The following is a 23,066-nucleotide window of genomic DNA, read 5'->3' on the forward strand; positions in this document are numbered from 1 at the left end:
AGTTGACACTGATGTATTATTTAAATTATTTCATGTTTAGTTTACATTTTGAAGCATTGGAATATGTGTTAGAATGTTTATTTTAAAGCCTTCTGTGGTACTATCATACCCATGAGCAGGCAGATGCACACTTGGAAATCACATCACTAATTACTACTTTGTAGCTATTTTGTCGAGATCAATACAGAAGCTATATCTTCCAAACAATGTTGCACATCTAACAAAATCTTCACCAAAAATACTACTGCAACTCTCAAAATGAGCTCTTCTTGCTTATTTCAATTTCAGTGGTGTTTTTCCATTGGTCACTTTACAAAAAATACAGTAATTATACAGCTATTCTTCTGCCACTTTAAGTAGATTGTTGAGCCAGCAGACAGACAGACAGACAGACAGACAGACAGACAGACAGACAGATAGATAGAGATAGATAGATAGATAGATAGATAGATAGATAGATAGATAGATAGATAGATAGATAGATAGATAGATAGACATAAAGGGGTATGCATAGGCAAGCTGAGGTACAGAGTGATTACAGAGATTGGTTGAGTATAGAATCCAGCAATAACGTTCAGAATTTCTTACAGCTTGCTGACATTTTCTTCCAGAAGACCTTTAAAAGAGTACTGCTACAGTCCTGACACAATGATAGAAGCTTGGTCGATTTCTTCAGAATCAGCACTAATGAGTTAGGGTCAGACAGTGGTGATGTTTTATACATAATAAAATTTAGTTTTGACTACATTTGAGATGTGCAATTCAAAGGTCATGCTACTATAAATGTGAGTCAATGGCTGATGATCACAAAGAATAATAATTTTTGAGAACATTTAATAAAAAAGAATCACACTTCATGAGTTAGTCAGGTGATTTACATGTGAAGTAGTTTAATTTAGGTAGTACTGAGTTGGAGGAACTTGGCTGATATTCAGGCACAGAAAATCAGTGAAGCAGACAGTTATCATTTCTTTGGCAGATGTGTATATGGTAGTGATTTTGACATAAGGTTTGGCATACTCAGCATATGAGATGAACATGAGGTCATAATGGCAAATTAAAAAGCCCAGTAAAAGAGTCCAACTATTTAAAAGACTTTGAACAAGAGCAGACATTTGAGAGTAGAGAGTTTGCAAAGACCTTGACTTACTCTTCAAGATAACTGACTGTACTGTATGTGGCATTAGAAGCAACACTCGTAAATGGATTATGTGAATTTCCCCTTGGGATTAATAAAGTATCTATCTATCTATCTAAAGATGTTCTTAGTCAAGCATTATACTACATTTTCCTTAAGTGGGTGATGCGGTTGTAAGTGTCAAAAGCAGCACATAAGGAAGTCTAGTCTAGTTAAACAAAAAAGTCTTACAGAAATCTATACGAATTCAACAAAAAATCAGCACAAGTAGTATTGTTGTTTTTTTGAGAGCAAATAGGTTTGTTTGTGGTTAAACCAAAGAATGTTATTTCCATTCTACTTGTGTTCTACTGTTGATGCCTGAAAATGTCAGCAGTAGCAAGTAAAGTCTGGGGATCTTTGGATGTGATCCTAAGTTTCTCTGGGGCATTAGGTTGATCTATAGCAGTGTTTCTCAAACACTGGTTCATAATCCACTTTGGGTTTGAGGGCTACCATTGGTGGTTCTTACATTAATCTTTACATTTGCATGTTCATTTCATCAACGGAAACCACCGCATCCCCCACTCTCACATTCAGGCTCATCTCAAAAATGGGCACCCCAAACCCCATGTTCTTTTATTAACATGCATTTCTCCAAGGATACTCCTAATACCCCCAATCTTACATTTACACTCTTTTCACCAATCGGCTTATGGATCTATACTATTAAAAGGCAAAGCCCTCACTCACTCACTGACTCACTCACTGACTCATCACTAATTCTCCAACTTCCCGTGTGGGTGGAAGGCTGAAATTTGGCAGGTTCATTCCTTACAGCTTCCTTACAAAAGTTGGGCAGGTTTTATATCGAAATTCTACCCGTAATGGTCATAACTGGAAGCAGTTTTTCCATTTACTGTAATGGAGATTAGCTTCAACGCCGTGGGGCGGAGTTTCGTGTGACATCATCACGCCTCCCACGTAATCACGCAGTACATAGAAAACCAGGAAGACCTAAAAAAAAGCGCTTAAGAAAACATGCATTATATAATTGAGAAGGCAGCGAAACAATAAGAAGCGAGCGAGTGACATATACAACCATATTCATGAGTTCTGCTACTGAAACAAAGCACGATGTAAACCTACACTTTAAATTAAGTTCATAGACAGGCTGCGCTGGCGCTTGTAATTTAGTGCCTGCCCATATAAGGTCGTCCGTCAGCGCAATCCAATAGCAAACTGCCACTAAATATTCACGGGTTAAGGACTGTGCTTATGCAGAGGAAGATGAGATGGTCAGGGTGGTGTTTGACACAAACTCAGCGAAACTGCGAGAGAAAGTTTTAAGTGCCAGGACTAAGGTAACATTAAATACAGCCATGGACATAGCACGAGATGGCACCAGCACAGCTTGGGAACCTTCGATGCATGTACACCGAGTGGCTCACGTGAACTGACGCAGTGCACAGATAAAAGCAACAGTTCCAAAGAGCTGAACAAAACCAATTACACAATTGAAAAGGCAGCAAAAATATGAAGCGTCTGATACATACAAGCATATTCATAAATCCAAAACAAAGCACACGTTGGAAAAAGTCAATGTCCCGCTAAAGGAAGACAGTGTAAAAACCCGTGCATGCAGTGTGTCAGGTCTCAGATAAAGAAGAAGACGAGCTGTTTATTGATGCAGTAAGAAACGAATCGATGAATGAAACCTGTCATCTTTACAACGATTGACAAACACGGAATGTAACTTGAACACAACACATCCTACAAATACGAACCTGATTGAAAGAAATAATGATAATCAAATCCTTGATGACAGCAACACTCAGTAACACTCACAAAACAAATACTGTATATTGACAGTCATGTTACGCTATTTTTAAAATGTTCCCTTTTCTTTTCTAGCTTTTTAACACACTACTTCTCATGCGATACGCTGGTATATATATATATATGTATATATATATATACCCGATCTACATACTCGAATAATGGATACTTTATTCGCCATCAATGATTGTTTTGGTAAAGCCATACTCAGTGTATTCATTAGATGAACGGTAAAAAGTAAGAGCGAGGAGGATGACTTATTGAGGCATGCAGGCTGTAGTGCGTCAACTCTATCTGAATTGCGCGATCACATTTGAAAAATATATCTTTTCAAGTTCTATTTAGTCCATATGTGTCAAACTCAAGGGCAGGGCCACATCCGCCCGGCGTAATTATATCCGCCCGCGAGATCATTTTATATACTGTATTATTGTTATTAAAGCCCGGTATATGAAGCGCTGGTAACACAATAAACTACAGATCCCATAATGCAGCGCTTCAGCTGCCTTGCCGTAACACTTAGTTATGATGCTGCAAGTTATTGCGAAGCTAGCTCACACGATGCTGAAGAGATAAGTTGATTCTGAAAATAGAGCCTTTAAAAACCGATGGGAGGCTGAGTATATGTTTACTGAACCCGTGTCTCATTTGTGGAGCTAATGTGGCTGTAATTACAGAATTTAATCTAAGACGGCACTATGAGACAAAACATCAGGGTAACCTGAATGCAATGCAGAAGATACAGAAAGCAGAATAATTAAATAAGAATCTGACACTTCAGCGGACGTTTTAACCCGTGCACAATCACAAAGTGATTTCAAGTGAAGCTGCTTTTATGGGAGACACAAATGCACCAGTGCATTTGCCCCACTTTCCCTGTTGCCAAGTAATGTTAAACCAAGTCGTCACTACGGTGTTCCCAAATCGCACTTTGCTGATAAACTGAGCGCACTGAGTTTGCACGGCGCTTTGGTGACTTTGAAGAACAAAAAGTCCGTCTACATGCGGCTCGACCCTTGTGCATGTTTGGTAGCACATATCTGTGTGAGAAGCTCTTCTCAGTGATAAAGACTATCAAAACAGCACACAGGAGTCGCCTCACTGATGAGCACCTGCAGTCCATCCTGAGAATCTCCACAACACAGAACCTCACACCAAACAGAAACGAACCTGTGGCCAAAAAGATGCCAGGCGTCCAGCTCTAAAATGACATATGAGCAAAGACAACTGAATGATTTGATTTGTTATTGCTGAAAGGAACACATTTTATTTATATTTCCAGGTTTTGTTATGCAGCATGTTCATATTTGAATTTGTATAATTTTGACAGGATATATTTTATGGAGAGCAAAATCTTTTGGGATATTTAAAATCTAAGTTTATTTTTATATAAAATTACATAAGAGTAAAGAAATTTGAATGTTTGTTCTTTTAACGTTTACTTTATTTCTAACTTGTATAATTTAGACAGGATATATTTTTATGGAGAGCAAAATATTATAAGTTGTTTAAGGTTTGAGTTGATTTATTCACGAATAATATTCCTGTCTGTTTTTACCATTCCTACCAAAGATATTTCTGTCGACTAAATAAAAATTCCTTCTATTTAAAATTTAAATAGCACTTGAACAAATACGATAGTTCATAATATCCACGCAGACTTGCACGTAAGAGCGGAGTCATCCGTTTTAACAAGCAGCGTATTGCACTGATACTGAAATAGCTGTGTGTGTATATATGTAGATATGTATGTATATGTATATATATGTTTATATATGTGTGTGTGTATGTATATATATATATGTATTTGTGTGTATATATGTGTGTGTATGTGTGTATGTATTTATGTGTGTGTGTATATGTATGTGTATATATGTAGATATATATGTATATGTATATATGTTTATATGTGTGTGTGTATGTGTATATATATATATTATGTATATATATATGACAACAACACTCATCACTCACAACAGTGACAAAACAATTACATTGACAATCATGTTACGTTATTTTCAAAATGTTTCCTTTTCTTTTTCATTGCTTCTTTAACACACTACTTCTCCGCTGCGAAGCGTGGGTATTTTGCTATATATATATATGCCAGCAACACTCATGACAATGACAACAAAATTATATTGTCAATCGTGTTACGTTATTATTAAAATGTTTCCTTTTCATTACTTCTTTAACACACTACTTCTTCGCTGCGAAGCGCGGGTATTTTGCTAGTCATCAATAAACATGAAAACGTAAAACTTGGTTTGTGAGACAGTAAAGGTTAAGAAACACTTCTCTGTAGCTGATTTTGAAAATTTACTATATATAAGAATACAGTAATCCCTCCTCGATCGCGGGGGTTGCGTTCCAGACCCCCCCGCGATAGGTGAAAATCCGCGAAGTAGAAACCATATGTTTCTATGGTTATTTTTATATATTTTAAGCCCTTATAAACTCTCCCACACTGTTTATAAATATTCCCCGCAGAGTTATAAAGCATAATCCCTTTGTATTTTCTTAGATATTAGGTAAGATTCATTGAAATTATGTATATAAACACACTGTTTATATACAGTAAAAGCTAAATATTATTTTAAAGATACTTAGTGTCTCCGATATCACATGTTACAGCCATTACGATAGACATGCCACCAGCAATAAATTCGTACAATGTAACAAAAATAGTATACAGTAAATCTGTGTGTACAGTGACACTAAACGTACGTACATGTACTAAGTACTGTAAGTAGAAAATTAATTATGGTTACTCACCAACAATGACACGATGACTTGTCCGATAACAATGAGTTTTATTTAACTGCACAACAAAGGAGAGCGTTACAGCCCTTAAAGGAGCCACTTCAGGCGATTGTGTAGCACTGCCGTTGTTCTTCTTCTGACAATCTTCAATCCAAATCCCTAAAGCAGATTCCATCCAGACTACTGCCTTATTACATCCACTTACAACTTGTTTTGCACCCTGGTTAAAAGGACACTGCGGCCGTAGATTTTATATTCCTTTCCTACTTTTTAAATAAAAAGAATCGTAGCCTTCAACAAATCCAAAACGTTTACCTTTTCGGCAATCGTTAACATCTTCCGTTTAGCGGCACGGCCCCTGAAGCAGTAGCAGATCGTTTTGGAGCCATAATGAAGGGCTTGACTATGCACAAAGATAAACACAAAAGAGCACAACTCTTTACACAGCGAAACACGTTGATGCTGAATGAGCGAGACGAGACTTCCTGGTTAACACTGCATTCAGCAAGCAGGAACTTAACTGTGTGCTCTGATTGGTTAGCTTCTCAGTCATCTGCCAATAGCTTCTCAGTCATCCCAATTTTTTATGAAATCAACTGGGCAAACCAACTGAGGAAGCATGTACAGGAAGTAAAAGACACATTGTCCAGAACCCGAAGCAGCGAAAAATCCAGCGTTATATATTTAGTTATGCTTTCATATAAAATCCGCGATAGAGCGAAACCGCGAAAGTCAAAGCGCGATATACCGAGGGATTACTGTAGTTACTGTGTCTTAAATTTTCTTCATTTGTGTATGTTTGACTTACAAGTGTCTTACATTCCACAGTAAAAATGTTTCTAACATTTTAAGTGAAAATATGTTCCAAACTGTTTTTTTAGTTACTAAAAACATTTAATGAGATTAGGAATTAGAGCATATTGGCGTGCTCAGGAATCAGGTGTATGAACAGTCTGTTAAAGAATATCTGCATGACAATCCTGATGTTCTGATGTTACAGATATTCCCAGATAGTCTCTCGCCAAAGTTAAATCCATCTCTGATTGCAACTTGCAATTTATGAACGACACATGTTACGGAAGCTCAGTTCACAGGGGAAGAGAAACTGCCACTATGTTTCATTTGTTATCATGAACACAGTGCAAACACTCTGCGTGTAACTCCCATACAGGAGTTAGCTTTTCAAGAATATTGTCAGCTGCATTTTTGGCTTGGGAAATATTATGTCTGTAGTACTGCTATTTTCAGTCCAAATCTGTGTAGGGACACATTATTTTGATGTAGCTTTCAACTGTTAGAGTAATCTAAATGTCAGGTATGAGTTTAAACATGTGGCTAGATAGGTCTTTCAGGTAAAATGTTTTTGACAGTGTCTTTAGGTAGAATGTGGTACCCTGGCTCAACATAACTGATCAGAGTATAGTTGTTGAAAGTATTTGCTGTCATCTATGTTGATATGTAACAACTATAGTTTAATCATTGTATGTACCCTCTGTGTTATTTCCTCAGACCAGCAGTTTTTTTCCAATTGTTTTGTCAATAGGTTGTAGCAGTCTGACATCAATATGATTGTTTTATATGTGGTAATGCATTGTGGATATGCTGCTTAAATATTTCTTCTTCTTCTGGATGCAAAGTGATCTGTTGTGTTCAACAGCAGCTTAAATACTGCCTACAACTGTTGATTTAAATGAAAATGTCATAAAATAGGTCTCTTTATAAGGTGTTCCACTACAAAAAGGCAGCTAGATTTTCAAACCTCAAAGTAAAACTTGTCTTATAATCAATACAATTAATCAAATTAAATTTGTAAGTTAATCAAACAATGGCTAATTGTATGCATCTTTCCTTGTGACCCAATGATACTTTTTCAGAGTAAACTGTCAGCTAAATGTCAACACTACTAGATCTTTGCTTGGAAATTCAGACATTAGTCTCCATTTTCAACTTCATCAGCATTACACCTTGTGTTTTTAACCCCTGTGGTAGATAGGGGGCGCTCTCGCTCCCTTGAAACCCCGTCCACGACCCCAGACACCAGGTAAAAGTCCAATCCTTGACTTTATTCAATCGCCACAGTGTACAAAGCACTCTCTCCACCACAATACTCATATATCCATCCATCCATCCTCTTCCGCTTATCCGAGGTCGGGTCGCGGGGGTAGCAGCTTAAGCAGAGAAGCCCAGACTTCCCTCTCCCCGGCCACTTCTTCCAGCTCTTCCGGGAGAATCCCAAGGCGTTCCCAGGCCAGCCGGGAGACATAATCCCTCCAGCGTGTCCTGGGTCTTCCCCGGGGCCTCCTCCCGGTTGGACGTGCCCGGAACACCTCACCAGGGAGGCGTCCAGGAGGCATCCTGATCAGATGCCCAAACCACCTCATCTGACTCCTCTCGATGCGGAGGAGCAGCGGCTCTACTCTTAGCCCCTCCCTCCCCTATCTTTAAGGGAAAGCCCAGACACCCTGCGAAGGAAACTTATTTCAGCTGCCAGGAGAGGAGATTCTGGTCCACCATCCGGCGTCTCAGGAAGGGGAAGCAGTGCAGTGTCAACACCGTATATGGTGGGGATGGTGCGCTGCTGACCTCGACTCGGGACGTTGTGGGTCGGTGGGGGGAGTACTTCGAAGACCTCCTCAATCCCACTAACATGCCTTCCAATGAGGAAGCAGAGCCTGGGGACTCTGAGGTGGGCTCTCCCATCTCTGGGACTGAAGTCACCGAGGTGGTCAAAAAACTCCTTGGTGGCAGGGCCCCGGGGGTGGATGAGATACGCCGGGAGTTCCTTAAGGCTCTGGATGTTGTAGGACTGTCTTGGTTGACACGTCTCTGCAACATCGCATGGACATCGGGGACAGTGCCTCTGGATTGGCAGACCGGGGTGGTGAACCCCTCTTTAAAAAGGGGGACCGGAGGGTGTGTTCCAACTATAGAGGGATCACACTCCTCAGTCTCCCTGGAAAAGTCTATTCGGGGGTTCTGGAGAGGAGGGTCCGTCGGATAGTCGAACCTTGGATTCAGGAGGAACAGTGTGGTTTTCGTCCTGGTCGTGGAACAGTGGACCAGCTCTACACCCTTAGCAGGATCCTGGAGGATGCATGGGAGTTTGCCCAACCAGTCTACATGTGCTTTGTGGACTTGGAAAAGGCGTTCGACCGTGTCCTCGGGAATCCTGTGGGGGTGCTCCGGGAGTATAGGGTACCGGACCACCTGATAAGAGCTGTTCGGTCTCTGTACAACCGGTGTCAGAGCTTGGTCCGCATTGCTGGAAGTAAGTCGAGCCCGTTTCCAGTGAGAGTTGGACTCCGCCAGGGCTGCCCTTTGTCACCGATTCTGTTCATAACTTTTATGGACAGAATTTCTAGCGCAGCCAGGGTGTTGAAGGGTCCGGTTTGGTGGACTCAGGATTGGGTCACTGCTTTTTGCAGATGATGTTGTCCTGTTTGCTTCATCAGGCCGTGATCTTCAGCTCTCTCTGGTGCGGTTCGCAGCTGAGTGTGAAGTGGCTGGGATGAGAATCAGCACCTCCAAATCCGAGACCATGGTCCTCAGCCGGAAAAGGGTGGAGTGCCCTCTCAGGGTTGGGGGCGAGATCCTGCCCCAAGTGGAGTTTAAGTATCTCGGGGTCTTGTTCACGAGTGAGGGAAGAATGGATCGTGAGATTGACAGGCGGATCGGTGCGCCATCCGCAGTGATGCGGGCTCTGCATCGGTCTGTCGTGGTGAAAAAAGAGCTGAGCCATAAGGCAAAGCTCTCAATTTACCAGTCGATCTACGTTCCTACCCTCACCTATGGTCATGAGCTATGGGTAGTGACCGAAAGAACGAGATTGCGAATACAAGCGGCTGAAAAATACTCATGTAATTAATCACAAATAAACACAATAATAAAATCCTCCAGCTCCCAGACGCGTTGCCACCCTTCCACCCAGCTCAGCTCGCCGTCTGGGAGCTCCCACAGTCCTTTTATATCTCCTGACCCGGACGTGTTCCCAATCCCCAGTCCATGTGATTCTCAATCACTTCCGGGTCAGGTAAAAGTTCTTTTCTTCAACCCGGAAGCCCGTCGCTCTTCCTATGACGAATTTCCGGGTCATAGGGTACGAAGAAATCTTCGGTCCTCCCTGCAGCTCCCTCTTGTGGCCCCCATGGCATCCAGCAGGGCGGTGCATAAAAACTCCATTGTCCATGATGCCCTGCTGGTCTTCTGGGAACCTCCATGCTGCAAGGAGGGCTCCACCTGGCCGAAAAGCCAAGAGTTTTAAAAACGCTCTGCAGATCTATGCCCTTCTGAAAATGCTGGCTCAAAATTGCAATGTGAATGGGCAAAAATGCACACTTCGAAAAACATCAACTCTAATATCAATCTGATTTGCTCTTGCTTATTCTGTAGCCCTTCCCTGATTGGAACCTGCTCATTACAATTTTTCATTCCCTAACTGGTCACCCTTCATGGAGGAAAATCATACTCCCTCATAGCAGACATAGAAGAATTGTTTTTTACGGCACTTTTGTTTTTTGCAGTCTGTATGCTGTGCACATGCACAAAAGGCAAATAATTTACCATTCACTATAGTTTTATGATAAATCCTCTGGCTGGTGCCATTACAATCCCTTCAAGGATATTTCCACCTAAGTGCAAAAGCACATTGTAGGCAAACATCTATATAATATGCAATTTTTTTATGTTTTTTAGTGTGGATGGAGATACTTTGATAAATGATGAGAAAATGCTAGCATGGATGGAGATCACTTTTGTTTAGAAATACCGTTTTTAAATGAAAACATAGTAATGTTGATAAACTGTAGCCTTATCACAATTCTTGCTGAAATCCTAATGAAAGCAGATTACTTAGTGTGAATTTCAATGCACTTTTCCCTACCCTAAATCATGCATTTATGGAAATGTACTTACAACAAAGCACTACACAAAATTCTATCTATCAATCTATGTATAAATCATATTAAACATAGGCAGATACATTGGGCACATCCACTTTCTGATGTACTGAGTTTTTTGGGATAAAGGTATTAAGCCTACTTTATATTTATACATGTTCAAGAATTGGACAAAAAATGGCAAATGGAATTGTATGTAAGGATATCACAACTCTGAAAAAGCAATATGAACTCCAAACACTAGGTTCACTAAAATGCTGTAGACACATTAAGTACAGTGACATTCTATTAAGCAAACATGAAGAAGTCCTAAGCATAGAGATTCACAGTAGTGACATCTAAGTGCTTTGCACTGACATCAGTATTTGGTGCTTCCAGATATCTACAGCCATTACAAAACAATACTACATTTTAGCATCACGTCTCTTATGATTACACCTGACTAAGATGTGTCTTCAAGAAGAAAAGTAAAAAAGCCTCCCACTTGTCAAACAAGGGAATACAGTACGAAGATATAGAGTAAGATCTATGTCAATGTCTCTAGAAAAGACAGAATGAGGATGAGTAGCCTGAGAGAATGAAGATGAGCAGCCTGAGAAACAATGAAACAGAACACACAAAAAAGAGAGTAAGTCATGCTACCTGATGAAAGGAGCTCATCTTTGATGTTAACATTCTGCATCCTCACTGTGGTGACAAATAATAAGATAACTAGAATAATGTTCATTGTCTGGGCCAACATTCTGAACTATTGTTATGCTAAAGTATAGCAAAACTCAATAGTACTAAAGAAAAAAAATGCATAAAAATATCCAGCATACACATGACATAACTGCATGGAGATAGTGTTTTGAGCCAATGCTCAGCTATCAAGTATAAGTCCATATTCTTTAAAGCATTCTCTATTAAATACTAATTGAAGAATATATGCTAACATACTATAACCTCCCTTTATGAATGAAAGAAAAACATACAGCTTTTATGAAGAGCTGCAGTTTGAGACTTTACATTAAACAGCCCTTTATAGAACCTAAAGAATTCACAATAATCATATATTCAGCCTATAATCATTTGCATTGTAGTTCTGGCTTCTATTGAGTCAGGTTAATTATCCCACAAAATAAACAACTAATCATGGAAAATGCTAAAATTCAATGTAAACTAAAATGAACAGCAATAACACTAAAGAAAAAAAAATGTTGCACTAAGTTATCAGGTGTTGTAAACATTTAAATTCATAAAACGATAACAAAAATAATACAATCTTTAAACAATAACACTCTAATTAAAATGGTGACAATTCAAAATTATGAATAAAGGATGTCTTTTTAATTTGAATAAATACACTGTATCTTTGTTAAAAAATACAAAAAAAACACATTTCCATTACAAGTGAATGAACTGTACATTAATAAAACAAAGCTAATTGATATAATCACTGTTTTATTATAGACAATGTTTTCATATATTGTGCATGTGTTGTTCTTCCAAACAAATTTTAAAACTAAATCCATTATATATCAAAATCTACTGCATATTTAAAATCATTTAAATAAAAGTGTTCAATCAAAATGACAGCTTTTAATTGCTTAACTCAAGTTTAAAAATGGGTATTTTTTAATAATATAAAAATGTTCAAAAAATGTTTTGTAGTGCAGCCAAACAAATTAAACAAATCATAAAACTCTTAAACCTGGCACGAAATGAAAAGAAAAAAGAGATATTTCTATTTCTGAAAGCATTAATGAAATATATGTAATATATCATTAAATGACTTTAAAATAAAAAGTGTGTTTATTCATCTTCAGTGTCACAACTTAACTCTCGGGCAGAGGACAAAGACAGGAAATACATATTAACAATAAGACAGCAGTTGCTTTTAAATTATGTTTGGATCTGGAATAAATGCTAACATATCAGAGAGGCTGCAGAGGCAACTTAATCTTCAATCAATCTCAGCTAACCTGAGGACATCAAATGCACACTCGTGCTCTGCCTGCACATGCCCCAAGTACAGTAAATTTTGTGATTACAAAGTTGCCTTCCAAGACAATTTCTAAGCATCTACAGAAATATGTTTTATACTGCAATCTGTGACCATTTTTTTTTTTCAACATTAACCATATTTTTATGATCTGACAGGATCAACACACTACGAAGATTTTCTATCAATCTTGCAGTTTTTCCTCAAAAACTCTTCTTTACTGAAGACCACAATTTTACTAAAACATGTACTAAAAGAGAGGACAGAGTCCTCTCCTGTCAATCATGGAGAATCCACTGCATCCTCTGAACAGTATCATCCCCAGACAGAGGAGCAGCTTCAGCAACAGACTGCTGTCACTGTCCTGCTCCACTGACAGACTGAGGAGATCGTTCCTCCCCCACAATATGCGACTCTTCAATTCCACCCGGGGGGGTAAACGTTAACACTATACAAGATTATAGACCGTTATACTTGTTATATATTTTCCACCTTGCATTTTTTTAACTTGCACTGCTTTTTTTATTGCTCTTTAATTAATATTGTTTTTATCAGAATGCTGCTGCTGGAGTATGTGAATTTGCCCCTGGTTAATAAAGTATCTATCTATCTATCTATCTTTCTATCCCTGTCTGTCTATTCACTGATGAGGACCTAGCGAATTCTGGTATCATACAGTACATCAGGTCTGGTGACTATCACATTTTCCAATTTTTAAATTTTTATATTAATAAAAATAAAAACATGTCAAAATACTGTACTAACGCTACAAAATTTCCAAAATTCTTCATATAACATCAGCTTCTTATTGTTTGATATCGCAGTTCTCATCTTTTAGATCAGTCCTACCACTGGTGATTTATCACCTATTTCATTTTAAGATAAAAAATATTATAAAAGAGAATGTTCTCAGTGTAATAGTCACCCTCAGCATACTCCTTTACTTGGAATAATGCTGTTTTATAGAAAACAAATGTATTCAATTGCAATCTCACACAGCAGGACTACAGTAGGCAGGATGCGCTCACTTAGGACAGTTATTTTAGGCAACAAACAATCTGAAGCAATGAGGTTTGGGAATCCTTTTCTTAGTTGTATTTTAACTCTTTGCTACTAAAAGAAAAGAAGGTAGACATTTGTCAAAGTTTGAAAGGAAAATGTGATTCCACACAATGCTTTTGCAAAAAAGCTCTAGTGCTCTGCTTAGCCATTATTAGAAACAAATGGAGCTATAAGCCCTTTTGAAAATAAATGTATTTATTAGTTTTTAATCAATTATTTAAATTGAATACTTTTCTATTTTTTCTATTTAAGTTTATCGCTGAATATCAATTCTTACTGACTGAATATATAAAATACTATTTTAGTACTTTGGGGGGTGGTGGTTTTGAGATAGCCCAACACCCAGATTTACACTCAAAGACTCATCCAGAATTCAACAAAATGCATTTAGCAGACAATTTTATTCAAAGCAGATATTGGGTGTCCATGAAGGGAATAACAGGACGGAGTAAAAAAAGATGAATAAAGACAATGAAAATGAAGACTGTACTCCTTTAGTACCTAACTGTACACATATGTTCCATTCCTTCCTCCCTCTAGCCTTACTCCAATACTCCAGTGTTTCCTCCTCCTATTCCTCCTGCTCCTCTTTCATCTCACCAAATGAGCTCTTTCTTATCCTCCCTTTCACTATCACATCTGCCCTCCTAAGATGTACTTATTGGACTCCATACACCAGAATCCTCCCCTGGCAGCCCCAGGTGCCTCTGTCAACACAATAGGCTCCTTAATATAAAAGGAGTGGGTTTATGGGGAGGAGCTTGTACCACAGCCACCATCTCTTGCCACTTGGCAGTCTCCTATTATTATGTGAAGCCATCTAGGGAATACTCTCCACAACCATTCAAACAGGGCAGAAAATACCATACAGTCTGGTCTGCTGTCCAGTTCTCTTTCATAATGCTTAATTTTTCCGATCAAGTGTAATTTACCATCTCACTATCTACTATTTCTTTTTCTTCCCTTAAAAATACACCCCATCTGTAATGGCCCTCTGATTTTTTACAACCTGAAAGGTACTGAGAGGCAGCTTTCTTCCTGCTATGTCTCACATTCCTTGAACAGGTCTGACAGTATTATGTTATGTCATGTTGTTTATGGCAATAAGATTTTATTTTTTTAAAGTATAAAGCAGGCTAAACAATATTATTTAATCAGCTGGGGGTATAAAGGAAAATACTGTGAATGTCCCAAAACAAGTGAATATTAAATCATTAGTTAAAAAATAAGAAAAATTAATAATAATAAAAAATACCAAATAAAGAATAAAGTAACTGTCAACTTTAAAGTTGTCCATTGGAGCCATGTACATGTATTGTCTGAGCACCCACGTTGTGACATGTCAATCGGACCTAACAAGAAAATCATCGAGTGTATGCCTGGTTTGCAGGGATCATTGCTTATTTCTTGCAATGACCATGAACAAAAACCAAATCACTAGGAAAAACAGGAATTGATCTACAGTGATCCCTCGCTATATTGCGCTTCGACTTTCGCGGCTTCACTCCATCGCAGATTTTAAATGTAAGCATATCTAAGTATATAGCACGGATTTTTCGCTGGTTCGCGGATTTCTACAGACAATGGCTCTTTTAATTAATGGTACATGCTTCCTCAGTTTGTTTGCCCAGTTGATTTCATACAAGGGACGCTATTGGCGGATGGCCTAGAAGCTACCCAATCAGAGCACATATTACTTATTAAATAAAACTCCTCAATGATATACAATATGCTTCCCGCACGGTGCTTTGCACACTTAAAAGCTCTAACAGCCCGTATTGATTTCTGATTGTTTGCTTTTCTCTGTCTCTCTCACTCTCTCTGACATTCTCTGCTCCTGACGGAGGGGGTGTGAGCAGAGGGGCTGTTTGCACAGAGGCTGTTTGCTTAGAAGATTGAAGATCTTTTGAAGAGGAAGATATGTTTGCATTTTTTTAATTGTGAGAAAGAACTGTCATCTCTGTCTTGTCATGGAGCACAGTTTAAACTTTTGACTAAAGGGTGTTATTTCATGTCTAGAGGGCTCTAATAATGTAAAAAAACGTATTTAAAAGGTCGTAAACAGATTTTATATGCTCTAACTGTGAAAATATTTATAAATAAAGATTTATAAATAAAGAATCCTACTACGTGGAAATTCATTTATCTGTCTGGAGCGGATTAACCGTGATAAACAAGTGTTTACTGTATAACTGTGTGGAGAATATTTATAAACAGTGTGGGAGAGTTTCTAAGGGCTTAAAATATATAAAAATAACCATACAAACATATGGTTTCTACTTCGCGGATTTTCGCCTAAAAATGGAACACAACCCCCGCGATCGAGGAGGGATTACTGTATTGCAGAAATGATATGCTCATGGGCAATTGTGTATATCATGTTGAAGAGTAAGCAGCTCCAGTGACCTAATAATATTATTACTTATTATTTGACAGTCGCCTTTATCCAAGGTGACGTACAACATTTCAGACAGAATAAGCTACATTTCTTTCGGTTTTCTAATATTTAAAAAAATTTAAAACAGGTCTCAAACCTGTCACATGAAGAAAATAAACCAAAAAAAAAGGAGGAAAAACCCAAAAGAAGAACTCTACCTTCAAAATAATTTTCCTACTGAGAGTTGAGTGCAAAACTCAAGAAAGGGGCAATCATTAAGAATGAAGGAAAGGGGAGATGAAAACACACACTGCCCCAGTGACAGTCCACTAGTGTAACTGGGAATTACAACATTAATTGGGGCAAAAATGGAACCAAAAAATAACACAAAGAAATTAACAAAAACAAGTAGAACGATTGTGAAAAAGAAGAAAAATGATAGAAGGCAATTAAGAAATTAAAAATATAAAACATCATCAATGTCAGGGTCCAAGCCCTAGCAAAACCCTAACAGTTATGTTATTTAGGTGATGGCAGTTTTTTTTTTTTTTAACAAGGGCACTATTTACTCCAGCTCAGATAATGCTAATTCATATAAAAAAAACTAACTTAGAAAATTAAATAAATCATTGTTTCTAAAAAAATATATCAGTATATATAAAAAGTAAGAGAGCATCATGGGACAGGTTGAACAAGTCAAACAGAGGTAAGATAATTTACACATTCCATTCTATAAACAATGCAGCAGTAAAAAATATGATTAGGTTTTAAACATACCAGTGAATTATACAGCTAACTCATATTTCCATAAAGTATGAATATGGATTAACGTAATCAGCTGTATTCACAATAAATTAATTTAACCTCTACAGAGACTTTGTCTAAGTAAACAAAAATAGCACTCACTAATAACTGTAACCCCCAGGCATTCTAGTCCTCTCAGCATGTAGAATGCTTGGAAAAGTTATTGATGGGTTTTTCAGACCCATTCCTATGTGTGTGCGAAATGGTTGATGCCATTGACATTACCCCTATGCAAGGATGCTACTTGCCATACTGTATGTCTGCCTTCACCATAATTGTCCACTCTAATCTGGTCCTGAAACTTAAAAAGTCTAGGCTTATGCAACTCCAATTGTAATGGTATACTGTACTGGGTTTCCTAAATGGCAGATCACAAGGTTCCAAAGACAGGCAACACAATTTCACCCAATAAAAATTTTCATTAAGTCTCTCCCTACAATTGCCGAACTTACCCCCATGATTGTACAGCACTCTTGTTTTTTGGACTAATCTAATGCAATATTTTAGACACAGCTATACATTACATTGCAAAGCTCCCTGAAATGGGGGGGCACAGCAGCACAGTATTAGTGCAGCCACCTCACAGTAAGAAGGCAGAATTCACATCCTGGGTCCTCTTCATGGAGTTTGCATATTATCCCCACGTCTTCTCAGTCTAAAGACATGCAGGCTGAGTGGATGGGCAATGCTAAATTGACCCGTGTGTGTGTATGTGTATGTGAGTGTATTCGCCCTGCAATGGACTGGCACCCTGTTTACAGGATTGTTCCTGCTTAGTGCCCTGTGCTTGCAGGGCCAGGCTCCAGCCCCCTGTAACCCTGCTTAAGATTAAGCAGACTTAGAAAACGGTATGGTACAACATGTTAGCTCCTTCAAATAAACAGTAACATAAAGATCCACATACCAAAAATATATGGTATTACTTAACTATAGGTTATCCTTATAAAAAGCTCCTTTATGGTCTCCATCTTATTAAACATATGACCATTCTTTTCAGCATTATATAAAACAATGAAAAATAACAGTAAGATGTTTCCAGACTTTCATGTTTAATGGTAACTTATTATTATTAACTGTACAGTCAATAAAATGTTTATGCATATAATAATATGTATTAACATTTAGTGTATTTGTTAACATTTAATGTTTGTACACATGTTTAATACCTGGATTCTAACGTATAAAGCTAGACAAAATATCAATACATTGTGTTATATAACAAATAGATGCAATCGAGTAGCAGAACCCATATAATACACTACACCCAAACAGACAAAAACTGATCACAGATGGAACCGTATTTCATTTTTCACATAAGGAATACAAAAAATAATGCAGTTAATTAATACTAAGATATGTACAAGATGCATTCTTACACTGTATTTTCTGCTTCCACACAGGACTATGAATCACATTTGGTGATTAATTCATATATCTCTGCAGCCAGAGATGTTATCTCTTCTTCAATCTACAGCCTGTTGCCAGAAATATCTTACAGCAGGAGCTGGATGAATGTTAAACCACGCAAATGCTTCAGCAGCCCACCATTAACGCAAGCAAATAGTTTGACAGAATCAAAAAAACACATAAAAAACAGAACAGATAAGCAACCCACATAAAAGCACGTCATTCTGTTAATTCTTTTAGGCAAAACACTGAAGATATTGGTCCAGATTAAGTGTTCTAAATTCTTAAATATATCAAAAAAAAAAGTTTTTTGAATCAAATTATTTTCTAAACTGGTCTTGTAAAGTTAGCTCTGACAACCATTTACCCAATTTCTGATCCATTTATTAAAATCAAGGTCATGGGAAGAAGGTGCCTGTCCCTGCAACACTAAGCACAAAACTCTGGATGGGACTGCAGTCCATTGTAATGCCAATTTATGTATACACTCTTACTCGCACCGGGCCAATTTAGAATCAACACCTACCTTTTGGGGTGTGGGGAAAAACTTAAGAACCAGGAGAAAACCACATGCTTGGACAGAATATGAAAACTCCTTATAGAAAATACACTAACATACAACAAGATTTAGGAGTTTAATCAAATACTACATGTATATTTCAAACCTTTTAAATTCATGTAAAATTTTATGTCACTTCAGGTTGATGAACTTGTCTAAGGTGATTTTGTTAATCTTTTCTAGTGTGTCTGCCACTTCTCTGGGGCTGAACTAATTTCTTGTTTTTATTTACGGTAATTCACATTCAGAAATGCTTTGAATTATTAAATTTGCCTCTCTTAAGAAATATGTGCAGATCTGACTTTTTGTTTAGCATTTTGAGTTCATGCCCCCACTCACGCTCTTCCGTTTACAGCTGGTTCGTGCTTGGAACCATTTAGAAGAGCACTAAGTAGTTAGATTTAAATGATGTGTGACAATGTGACTACTGATCCTAAGTACAGCGCATTGTCATTCACACCTGTGTCTCTGCAACATCAAAATTTATTTTTAGACCGAGAAAAGTGGCAGAAATGAAGAACTATCTGGGACAAGAAATGTTACAAAACAATATACAATAAGAATTAATATGCCTATAAAAAGGAGAAAGCACACATTGCAATCTAGCATAAATAAATAAACAAATAACCTTTGGAAGTGGAAAGGCAAGAGGACAATGTGTTCATTTATCAGAAAGACAAAAGGCATAGCTAGCAATTAAACGTTATCAGTCACTGTGGCCTTTTAGAGATCATGTCTCATTCCTGTTACATACTTCTACAGCAAAATAAAAAAAAAAGTTTTACCCATCTTTCAACTGTCAAACTCATTTAATCCAGATCAGAATTATGGAAGATGACACAATTGACGGAATCAACCCTAGACAGGTTGTCGGTCTAACACCGGGCCTAATCACAAACTTTCAAAACATTATTCATTATTATTTATTTTAATTTCACACAGAAAACATAAGCTTAAGGCAATTATGCTCCATGATTGACACTCTTCTAAATTTTCGGGAAAACTGAGAACATAAAGACACACATTCTTTTGCTATTTTTACACAACCAATTTAATGAGAGGCTCACAGTTCAAAAATCAAAGCATGAGTGCAGGAGACCCAGTAATGGTTTTTGTTACGTTATTAATACTCGTGAACTTTGGCGCCACCTTTCTGAACACTATCTGATGAAGTCTTCTTTAAAAGGGAACTACTGTATAAATGCAATTTGACAGCTCGTTGTGATGATGCATAGTTTTTAGGTAATATAACAGAAGTAACAACTCAATCAAGCTTAAAATTTTAGTAGAAAAATTCATATTTAAAAAAACGAAGTGCTGTTACAGATTGACAGCAAGTGCAAAGTATTAAGCTTTTACGATTTAACAACAATCTTTATATGCAAATGGATTTTACAGGATTGTATAGGCTAAAAAACACAACTACAAACAGTGTCATTTACTATTGTCACCAAAAACATATTGTAAGTATGAAAGGCTAAAATGGGGTTGACTAATTCCAATAGTGGCTTTTGACTTATGGTATGGGCTCATCTTTTTAAGGCTAGTGCTCCGGGAAATGCCTAATCAGCCATTAAAATATTTATGGTATCTTCATAAAAGTATATGACATTCATCACGTGTTATCCTGGTACAAGTAGCAATACATTTTTATGTGTTTCTTTTTCAAAATTCCAAAAGTTGACAGCAAACCGAAATATAGACTGGAAGAAAAAAATGAGGTGCTTTATACATATCCATTGTTAGCTGACTCTTTTATTAAAAGCAGAGTAGAAATGGTTAGTGCATATTGCATTAGTGTACAGGTTAAGTGGCTCATTGATAGGAATTGAACTGGCAGCCTTGAGGTTTATTGTATACTGCCTAAGCTACTGAAACACACAGACAGGAGAGACCATCCAATCAATGATTCTCTATTTAATATAGCGCCTTTCACTGACACCTCTAACAGGTCCCTAAACTGAAGCAGTATAATTGAATGATTGGGATATTTTTAATACTTGAGCTCTTGAAGGTACAATTACTTGCTCAGGGTCAAACAGTAAATCAGTATTGGGGATCAAATCTAGCTGGTAGTTTACAGTCCAATGTTTTAGTTACTGGTCAAGGCTGCATACATGGTTGTAATACTATTATTAATATATATGATATATAAAATTGTATTATGTATTTTAATTCTACTGTAATAATAAATAAATGATACATATTACTATGTAATGAAAAACTGCAAATATGAAAGTATTCTCTGTTTTCTTTGTTTTAGAAGTCTACCTACTCACAAATTACCCCTAGATTTTGTATGCCAGATTCTCAAGTCAAATTATAGCTACGTAAACAGTAGTTTCAACTTACTCACGGACAAATGACAATACAGTTTGAGTCAAAAGTAATTTTTTTTTTTTTTTAATTACGGAGCCTGAGAGTGTTATACTACCATCATTTCTCCATATTATATGATTTCTTCCAAATTGCATGTTGCAGATCATAAATAACCAATACAGCATTTATTAGTTATCCCAAAATATAAATTATTCCTGGATTTAAATGCACTGACTGCTTTTAAATTTATTGGAAAAAAAACTTTCCCTTTAACTGTTTTTTCAGGCAACTGCGAATGGTGACAAGAAAACAGAAGCAATAGCCAAAAACTGTCTGGTGCAAAATGGGCATTGCTGGTTCCCTGTGGCCCTCTGTTACAGTTTCTAAGGGCCCCAGGCTAAAGCTATGCATGCAAAAAAGAAAAAAAAAAGCTGATAGGACTGAGTTCAGAATCACTGGTTAAGTAGTACGAGTATATTATTATTACAGTTTAAGGTCTAAAAATCATTTCAGCAATCTCTAAATAATGTAAATGTGTTTTATGGTTTTTTTTTTTAATATGACTTCGGCACTGCTGTCAAAACTTTTAACTTACTAATACTTCTAAGTAGGCTAAAATTTTTAAAGAACCAAACTGCCTCACACTGGGCATTGCTGGCAATTAGAGTTGCGAGTTTTACTTCAGGAAGCAAACTTGAGCCTTTAAAATAATTAACATGCACTTTACATGTACTTAGGAATGCATAAAATGGTAGAAGGAGGAAAAGTGCCCAGGGCAGCAGTTGCCCCTTTTAAAGAGTTACTCATTTACGACTTTCCAATTCCACACACTGCATACGATGGCATGTTGATTATTCTTGACAATGTTCACCTTTCTGAACATCTTATAAAACTAATTCAACAAAATGGTCCACCACCCAGGCAGTCATCATTCTATCTACCTTATGTGTGACGCAAAAATGCAGCATCGACACAGCCTTGTAAGCATCGGATTCCTGTCGTTTGCTCTCACTCTTTCTCTCTTTCCCTCTCTCATTTTCCTCAAATAGGTGGGATGGCAAGGTGGTAGATGGGGAAGTGTGGTTATATAGCGCCTTGCACGCAAAAAAACAAACAATTGCTAAACGAAAACGCGCAAAGCGGTCGGTGCTCCGATGATAGCTGTATAGACTACTTGTCATTTTTATGATCAATTTTGACTTTAACAGTTTTATTTATTCATTATTATATATGTAATTGCATGACGCGTGACACATTGATTTGAAAATGCAGACTGGCTGATGCTACATAAGAGACTCGGGCACCAGGCAACAGGAGTGGTTGGAATGATCGATGATCAATATTCGTTACTCTGATTGCTAATAAAAAAAATAGTGTGCTTAGTTAAAAAATTCCATTAAAGACAGAAGCAAACTGTTTTAGTTACATTGCAACTCTCAAATACAACGCAAATAATATATTAGTCACGCAGAATCTGTAAAACAAGCAACCAATATGGATATTGCAATAATGTCTTATTTTAGTGGAAAAACTAAGCACTACATTTGCTTGATACATAGCTGAACAAATTGTATTACTTAAGAGGCCGAGACTGTGCGCTGGCAACAGATGCCAACCCCCGATACAGTACTCACCTCAGCGCTCTTAACGTTGCAGGCTTATTCCCCTCGCCTCCTCTCTCGCTGATGTTCTCATTGCTGCAGCAGCAACAGTAACCAAACCCCTTCACTGCTACAACCTACTCAGCTTAGCAACCTGCATCAAGCACCAAGTGAATGCTAGAGGACTCAGCCAATAGGAGGCCAAAGCTGTACTTCTTTGATTCACGCCTCTTTCAAATATGTTCCAATGAGAGGTGGAGAAACTCTTCAGTTTGACAGTTCCCAACGTGTTGCCTCGCCCACTTTTCTCCACCCACTTTTCTCTCGCGCTGGTAGGTT

The 23,066-nt window shown here is 37.6% G+C and overlaps 1 protein-coding gene across 3 annotated transcripts in view; it reads right to left on the minus strand.

Moving 5' to 3' along the window:
* The window catches only part of cdkl5 (cyclin-dependent kinase-like 5), a 496,892-nt gene extending 474,041 nt beyond the window's left edge, over positions 1–22,851 (minus strand). For 2 of the 3 annotated variants that reach the window (XM_039745025.1, XM_039745022.1), the window contains exon 1: positions 22,761–22,851. The gene's annotated coding sequence lies outside the window, so the exon portion shown is untranslated. The remainder of the gene's footprint in view (positions 1–22,760) is intronic. The other variant, XM_039745024.1, reaches the window with a different exon arrangement.
* Positions 22,852–23,066: the final 215 nt, after the last annotated feature.

Source organism: Polypterus senegalus, chromosome 2, assembly GCF_016835505.1.
Source record: "Polypterus senegalus isolate Bchr_013 chromosome 2, ASM1683550v1, whole genome shotgun sequence".
NCBI lineage: Eukaryota > Metazoa > Chordata > Cladistia > Polypteriformes > Polypteridae > Polypterus > Polypterus senegalus.